Genomic DNA, 9,249 nt, shown 5'->3' on the forward strand with positions numbered 1-9,249 from the left:
TACCTATCTTTATGCATGTTATATATTTATGTGGTTTTGATTAGTTATTTGGACATAGAAGTGATTTTGTAGTATGGAACGAGATATCTTTGTTTTGAAGTGTTTATATAGGCATGTGTATGCATGAGAGTGGTGAATGATGCATTGTACACCACTATACTGAATTAGTACTAAGAGAGAAGAAGAATGATCACCTTCCTTCTCATCTTAGTTAAGTGAAGTATTATGGCATGCAACTCATTATTCCAAGAATATGTATATGAATGTGTTGTTTGTTTCCATGTTAATACATGTTGCATTTCATATGGTGGTGAGTTGTGAGTATTGCATAAAAAGGAATAGGACTGGTAGGAGATTGAAGGATAGGAACATAAGATAAATATGGTCTTTCTGAGTGGAAAATGGCTATATATAGGGACTTAGGACCGGAGGGTCTCATTTGTCAAATAGAGACAGTTTCTAGAGAGAGGAAGTAGAGAGAGAGGCTCTGGTCCGAAGGGAAGCTGAGGACACATTTGAGAAGCTTATCAAGCCACGATCAATCTTCACAACTAGAGTTTTAAGAGATTTAGCCTCTAAAAGCTTGAAAAGTGAGGTTGAAGTCTGAATTGGGATTTGAGGGTTTTGTTCAAATCTTGCATTTCTAAAGTTCCTGAGGTAAGGGTAGTACTTATAAGACTTAATCTAGTATGTATGGGTTTGAAATATCACATTGATTCCATGTTTCATGCATGATTAAGGCTGGATTGAGTGGAAAGGGTTTGGTTGGGTTTCTTGATAATTTCCATGGATTAATGGTTAAGACTTGATTTTATCGCTTAATATGTTGTTTTTGGATAGTGTTTAGGCTTTATAATGGTTCAAACTCGTGTAATGTGGATTGGGTTGATGTTGGGAAGGAATTTTTGAGGTTTTTGGAGGTTTCTGGTTAAACATGCGCCAGGCACAGTTCTTGGCGCCGGGTGTGCATTCATCAGAGCCAACCATTGTTTTTCATGCTGGGCACGGAGACCTCTGTAGGTCTCTGTGCAGACTACACCAGGCTCAGCATGAGCACGTTGGGCGTGAAGTCTCTGTTTGAGTATGTGCCAGGCGGGATATTAATGCGTGGGGCGTGAGTATGTTTCTCTTTAAGTCTGCATAAAAGTTGTAGCCTTGGATGTTAGCTTTCCAATGGCGCTGGAATCACCCAAAAAGGAGGTCTAGAACTCTAGATATGGTTGTTTTATTGAACAGGGGTCAAGTTGTCAATATTAGTTATAACTGTTGCGCTTTTTGTAAGTTTTGACAAAGTAGATGATGGAATTAGGACATTATGTCTTGATAAGAGTTGTAGGAAATCTTATTAGATTTCATATGAGATAAAGATGAGCATGATAGGAGTAGTATAACTCTTGATACATTATTTTATGTGAAGATTGCCATTTCAGAAAGAGTGATTTGGTTAAGTTGATAATTGTTTTGGGTGTTTAATTATTTATGTTGTTATATTGAGTAATTTGGCATGGTTATGGAAAAGTTTGTATGTAATTATGGAATATGCTATGTGTGTTTGGTTTGGAAAGCTAATAGGACTTAGAGGAGTAAGGTTATGGTATGGATTAGGAGATCTCTTGGTGAGATCAGGATATAGTCTTTGGGAAAATATGGAATGTGGGAGTCCCATGGTGAAGATTCCAATATGTAACGTTTCCAAAGATTATACAATAAACCACTTTAGATGTTAGGTGGATTCTAAAGTACTCCGCTAAGTATTCTATTTGCTACCTGTATGGGGGCAAGGCCGAGTCAACCGATGGATGAAGTGGCCAGGATCACCAGGGTTACGTGACGACGTAACCCAACTGTATATTTTTCGTGAGAGGTTAGGTGTGTCACATGGGCAGGTGACATGTTCACTAATTCAACACTTGGTTTGGATGTGTTGAGGCCAACATTTGGTTTGGATATGTTGGCTACTTCATGGGATTATACAGCGGTGTGACGTTTGTTTGGATATGGAATATGTATGCATTTGGTATGGATTGTATACATTGGTTATGGATTCTTCATTATTATAGATTATGTATGCATTGGTATGGATATGTATACATTGGATTTTGGATTTGGTTTATATTGGTATGGAGATAGACATGTAATAATGTTGTCATTCCCTTAGTATGGATAAATGTTGATGATGAATATCTAGTTTGATGATATTTCATTTATATTGTACTATGGTTAGTTTTATACGTGCTAACACTTATATTTTCATGATGTGGACTGTGATGATCTCACTATGTGGGGGAGCAGATCAGGTGTGAGGCTTTGGGATGACAAGGAGTCTTTTGGTAGTTGCTTTGAGAAGTGGCTAGACTTAGAGCTTGACCAACACCTAGGGTGTCTTATTTTGATGTCTTCATGATGTTGTATATATATTATCTTTTTGGATGATTGTATAACCTTACTGATGATGACTCTTTTATAAAATTGTTTTATATGATGAAAACAATTTATACGATTTTGTATATTTACACTCTAGTGTAGCTGGCCTTTGCTCTCTTTTCTTTATTATATATTATATTATTTTAGTTCTCATATTGGTTATTGATGTGACGACCTATGGCGGGTCGTTACACTTCTTGGTATCAGAGCTGGTCAAGTCTCTTTAGGGTTTGTGGGAAATGGTCTTGTTATGTTTCTGTTGTGAGGAAATGGATCTTGAAAAGGAATTACTTATGTGTTTTAGTGTAAACTCATGGGTTCCTTGATCTTTTATCTTGATTAGGATGGTTGGTAGGGGAAACCACTCTAATCCTTCTTCAGGCGTGGATGAGCGGCAGATTGCTCAAGTTGTGGAGCTGATTGCTGCTGCTATTGGACAACAAAATACTTTGTTGCCTCAGATGGAGACCAACCAGGCTACAGCTGAATTAGCTAGGGCTGATGTACCTGATGAGTACAGGGGTTTGTCAGAGTTTAGAAAAGGGAATCCTCCTCAATTTACAGGGGTTGACGGGCCTGAAGTTGCTTACTAGTGGATTGAGGAGATGGAGAAAATCTTCATGGTGATGCATTGTCCAAAGGAGAGGAAGCTAGTCTGTGCTGTTTATATGCTGGTGGGTGAGGCTAGTTTCTGGTGGAAAGGTGCTAAAGCTATGATGGAGGCTAGAGGGGAAGCGGTAAATTGGGAGAACGTCAAAATGGTTTTTTAGAGAAATATATTCCAGATAGCGCCAGATATGCTAAGGAAGTTGAATTTTGAGACTACAGCAAGGGAATATGTCAGTACAAGAGTATGTGGTCAAGTTTGAACACTTGGCTAGGTACTATTCTCAAGCTATCACTGAAGCTTGGAGATGTAGGAAGTTCAGTGAGGGTTTAAGGTATGAGTTGAAAAAGACTATTGTTCCTATGGGAATTATGGAGTTCCTAGTTCTAGTTGAAAAGGCAAAAATAGTTGAGAGGTTTGAAGGAAGAAATAAAGTGGCAAAGGGTCTAGAGGGATCATTTGGATTTAATAAGGGAAAATATTCACAAAAGAGACCATCTTAATTTCGGAAGAGGAACGCTAATAAGAAACCAATGGGGACTACTACTACAGGAGCTGTTCAGAGTTTCAGATGTTTCAGATGTGGAGGCCCACACATGATGAGGGATTGTCCTATAAAGGATTATGTGTGTTTTAAATGTGGCAAGGTGGGTCACATGGCTAAGGATTGCAATGTAAGAAATACTCAAGTTAGAGGGATCCAGAAAGTGGATCGGCCTACTGTAGCAGGTCGTGTCTTTGCTCTAACAGGTATTGAAGCTGAAACCCCCTCTGAGTTGGTAAAGGGAAAGGGTAAAGTTGATGGTAATGATGTTTCTATTTTATTTGATTCTGGTGCTTCACATTCTTTTATTTCTTATGAATGTGTGGCAAGGTTAAATTTGGTTGGGAGTTCTTTGTGTGTGAATTTAGTTGTTTCTACTCCAACTTTAGGTTCTATTTTGACTTTTGAGGTTTGTTTTAGATGTCCAGTGGAAGTGGAAGGGCGTTGTTATAAAGTGAATTTTTTTTGTTTACCTTTATCCGATTTGGATGTTATTCTAGGGATGGATTGGCTTTCCGCCAATAGGATTTTGATAGACTGTTCAGAAAGGAGATTAATCTTTCCTACTGTTGAACATGAGAGATTTATTTCTAGTGGACAGGTGGATGGTTTGTTGAAGGGTGGAGCTCTTGAGTTTATTTTCCTATCTTTTATCAGTTTAGAGAATGAAAAGTTGTTGAATAGTATTGATGTTGTTAGAGATTTCCCATAGGTTTTTCTAGATGATGTACTGAGGTTACTACCAAAGCGAGAGTTGGAGTTTAGTATTGATCTTATACCAGGGGCGGGACCAGTGTCTATTTCTCCTTATAGAATGGCACCAGCGGAGTTGTCTGAATTGAAGAAGTAGTTTGAGGAGCTTTTGGAGAAGTAGATGATCAGACTTAGTGTGTCTCTGTGGGGAGTACCTGTGTTATTGGTAAAGAAGAAGGATGGTCGTGTGAGGTTATGTGTGGATTACAGGCAATTAAATAAATTGACAATTAAGAATAAGTATTCATTGCCAAGGATAGATGATTTGATGGATCAGTTGAGGGGAGCTTCTATTTTCTCCAAGATTGATTTGAGGTTTGGGTATCACAAGATTCGGGTAAAGGAGGAAGACATACCAAAGACTGCTTTCAGGACTCGGTATGGCCATTATGAGTATGTCATTATGCCTTTTGGAGTGACAAATGCTCTAGCTATTTTCATGGATTATATGAACATGATTTTCATACCCTTTCTAGATAAGTTTGTTGTGGTATTCATTGATGACATTTTGGTTTATTCTGGATCTATGGAAGAACATAGAGAACATTTGAGGATATTTTTGCAGGTATTGAAGGAGAAACAATTATTTGCAATGTTGTCGAAATGTGAATTTTGGCTATCTGAAGTTAAGTTCTTGGGTCATGTGATTTATGCACAAGGAATTGTAGTTGATCCTACTAAGGTGGAAGCGATTTTGAAGTGGGAGCATCCGAAATCAGTTACTAAAGTTAGAGGTTTTGTGAGATTGGCTGGTTATTATAGGAGATTCATACAAGGATTTTCTAAAATAGTTATGCCTTTGACACAGTTGACCAGGAAGGATCATCCTTTTATATGGACGGAGGAGTGTGAGAAGAGTTTCCAAGAGTTAAAGGAGAAGTTGACGTCATCTCCTGTATTGATTCTACCAAATCCCAATAAATCATTTGAGGTTTATTGTGATGCATCTCATCAAGGTTTAGGATGTGTTCTTATTCTAGATAGCCAGGTCGTGGCCTATGCATCTAGGCAATTGAAAACTCATGAACAGAATTATCCTACGCATGATTTGGAGTTGGTTGCGGTGGTTTTTTCTTTGAATATTTGGAGGCATTACCACTATGGAGCAAAGTTTGATGTGTTCAGTGATCATAAGAGTCTAAAATATTTGTTTGATCAGAAAGAGTTAAATATGAGGCAAAAGAGGTGGATTGAGTTTTTGAAAGATTATGACTTTCAGCTAATGTACCATCTAGGTAAAGCGAATGTGGTGGCAGATTCTTTGAGCAGAAAATCTCTTCATATGTCTTACATGATGGTTAAAGAGATGGAGTTGGTAGAGAAATTCAGGGATATGAATCTTAACGTTTTGGTTGCTCCAGATTTTATTAGTTGTGGTGTAGACCCCTAAAATTGTCCGGGTCGGAAATAAAGCTCAAAGACTCTCAAAGACCGAAGGAAAGTCAGCAAGAAGGACTCTTGGAAGACCCTAGGATGATTCTTTGTAGGTCTAGAAGTCTTAGAGTAGCTTAGAATAAGGGTGTGCGAGGATTGGAGCTCAATACACCCTCCCAGAGGTTCAGTACGGCCGTACTGAGCCATTTGAACTGCAATACGGCCGTAGTGAACTCAATACGGCCGTACTGTAGTTCAAAATGGCTCAGTACGGGCCATAGTGAAATCAATACGGCCGTACTGAAGTTTTTGAACTTCAGTACGGCCGTACCAAATTCAATACGGCCGTACTGTAGTTCAAAAACCCAGTACGGGCCGCATTGACCTCCCAGGCCGTATTGCGCCTCAATCCTATAAATAGGACGTCATTTGCACGTCCTCCCACACTTTGGACAGACGTTTGGACCCTCTTGCTGAGGATTCTTGGGTTTTTGAGCTATTCTCTGCCCTAGGAACCTCTCTGAGAGCCAACCCGACTAAGTTCTTGAGTCATGAGCCTTGAAGCTTGAGACTCGAACAAGTCGAAGGGAAATCTCTTTGATTTCCATAGTTAATATTTGTTCTAGGGAAAGGAGCGAGCGAGCGTGTAGTGGGAAGGAGCGCCAAAAAGCCTCCTAACTCTTTTTGAATATATAAAAGCACGCTTCGAAGGTTTATTCCCAAAATCCTTTCTTTTACCGCTTTTTGATTGTTGCATTGCAGGTTTAGAGCTTTCATCATGTAAATATTTTACTTATAATCGTTTCTAATAAATGGGGGTAATTTAGTAACTTTACGCTATTATTTATGAAATAATCTGTCATAGGGAACCCGAAAGGGGCGTTGTGGGGTGCTAACACCTTCCTCACACGTAACCGACTCCCTTACCCAACTCTGGTTGTAATGGCCGAAGTTGATTTGCGAAAATCAATTGCCTTATATCTTTTTCCAATGTTTTGAGTAAAACATTGGTGGCGACTCCAAGAACCCCTTTTTTTGCGAAAAGCACTAATCCATGGAGTGTCCCGCTTGGGATTAACATGGATTGGTGAGAGTCATTTAAATAAAATTGTTAGCTCGATGAGGTCTCAGTTTGAGAATAAGTCGTTCTAACAAACCATCATTTTTCAAAACTTAAAAAGAGTCCAACCATCGTCGCGAATGCCAAGGTCCGTTTCAGCGGGTGGCGACAGATGGCGACTCTGCTGGGGAAGCCTCGAGAGGTAGTCCCATTTAGTGATGGATTGTTTCTAAAATAATAGTTTAAAATTACTTCATTACCCCTCACTTGTATGATAACATGTTTTATCTAGCTGGCTTTAATAACTGTTGCGTGTTTAAATTTTTGCAATTGTTTGAAATATAAACTGCACACAAACCTTTGCACACAACAGTTCCCTCTATACCCGGGGGCATGAGTGGAAAGCCATAGGGAGTGGATGTTAGTATGGCCGGTTGTCGAATGGGTCTATAGGTGCCCGTAGACCGTTGTCGGAAAACCTCACTCAAGGTGATAACCATGAACTCGAGTCCGACAGTGCGTTGGAGCTTTCCATCGACTTACGACGAGAGGAATTGGGTCCCTATAATGGGGGCACCTTAGGGGCCTTAGACCGGTGAGAACAGTTAGAACCTCCTTGAATATGCACTTTTCTGCAGGATACCCCTACCTCGTGATTCGCTCGTGACTGTTCGTGGATGAGTGAATTGTTTGTGCATTGTTTATGTGACATTGTTTGAGCATACATTGCATTATTTAAACATACAACATTCCCTTTTAAAATAAAAATAAATAGGAATAAGAATCCTCCATTACATGGTGTTAACATCTACCTTCATCACATTCATATAGGTAGTTTCCCTTTTCACCCAAAAAATACAAAAAAACAAAATACCCAAAAAAAGAAAAAGGGTTATTTATCCAAACCAAGCAATATCATGCATCATCTTAGGAGCATCCTGAAAACATGATAATGCTTAGTTGAATAAACACAATGCATGCATATTCAACGCCATCATCTCATATCATGCATTCTTATCAAAGATCATGGAGGGATCTAGGTTTGCATTTCATACATCCCTCCAAGTAATTTACTAATAACAGTAATAAAAAGAAAGAATTAATCGATGCGTATGTTCAGAATGGATCGCACGCCATTTGTTATTAAGTGTAAGCCAACAACCGCGCCAAGCGAATGCACATCAACTCCGTTGTTGGTAATCAAGACAAATAAAGGGGAAGGTCCGACACCGTTAAGGATCACTGCTCCAAGACCTTTTCCCTACGAATCAAATAAGGCTGTGCCATGGATATACGACATCCATTCTTCTGCCGACAGCGATATCTCTAACATCGCTGGACTTGGGGGCATGACTAGGAGTGGCAGGATCTACACTCCCGAAGATCTTCATGATAAAGCTCCCAAGAATAAAGAAAAAGAAAAAAACGAGGAAAATAAAGAATCCGAGGAGGAGACTAACGAGCTGTTAAAATATATCCGACAGAGCGAGTACTCCATCATGGATCAACTTCATAAGACGCCAGCAAAGATTACTCTGTTGTAGTTGATCCTAAGCTTCGAACCGCATCGACAAGCTCTGTTGAAAGTCTTGAACGAGGCATACGTTTCGCACACTATCTCCCAAGACAAGTTTGAGGGGATTGTTAGTCACATCACGCCTAATGATCACCTCACTTTCACTGATGAAGAAATCCCCGCTAAGGGACCGAACCACAACAAGCCCTTGCACATCTCTGTAAAGTGCAAGGAATATCACATCGCTAAAGTCTTGGTGGATAATGGATCTTCCTTGAATGTGATGCCAAAAAGAACGCTTGATCAAGTGGCAATCAAGGGAATCCAAATGCGCCTGAGCAACATGATCGTCCAAGCTTTCGACGGTTCTAAAAGAGAAGTGGTGGGAGAAATTAATCTTCCAATCCAAATTGGACCCACCATCTTTAATGTCGAATTTCAAGTGATGGAAATTACTCCCGCGTACAGCTGTCTCCTCGGCCGACCTTGGATTCATGATGCGAAAGCTGTTCCCTCCATGCTCCACCAAAAAGTCAAATTCATAGTGGGTGACAAGCTGGTGACTGTACAAGCCGAAGATGACATACTCATCAGCAAGCCATCTGCCATACCTTACGTGGATGCAACAGAGGAAGCTCTAGAGACCGCCTTCCAAGCATTGGAGATCGCCAATGTCGAAATATTTCCCCGAGAAATGAAGAAGGTAGCCTACATGCTCACCAAGAACGGATACTTGCCTGGACAAGGACTTGGCAAGGATTCCCAAGGAATTCCCGAGCTACCCATTATTAAGGATAATCCGGGGAAACAAGGGTTAGGATACAACCCTAATAAAGATCAAAGAACGAAGAGGAACCAAGATCCTTCTCGACGTTCTTTAAGCCAGATCTTTAGGAAGGCCGGTTCACAAGCGTCAAGGCCGGTCGTTGTAGACCCCTAAAATTGTCCGGGTCGGAAATAAGACTCGAAGA

The sequence above is a fragment of the Cajanus cajan genome, chromosome 4 (genome assembly GCF_000230855.2).
Source record: "Cajanus cajan strain Asha chromosome 4, NIPB_CcT2T_4, whole genome shotgun sequence".
Taxonomy (NCBI): Eukaryota; Viridiplantae; Streptophyta; class Magnoliopsida; order Fabales; family Fabaceae; genus Cajanus; species Cajanus cajan.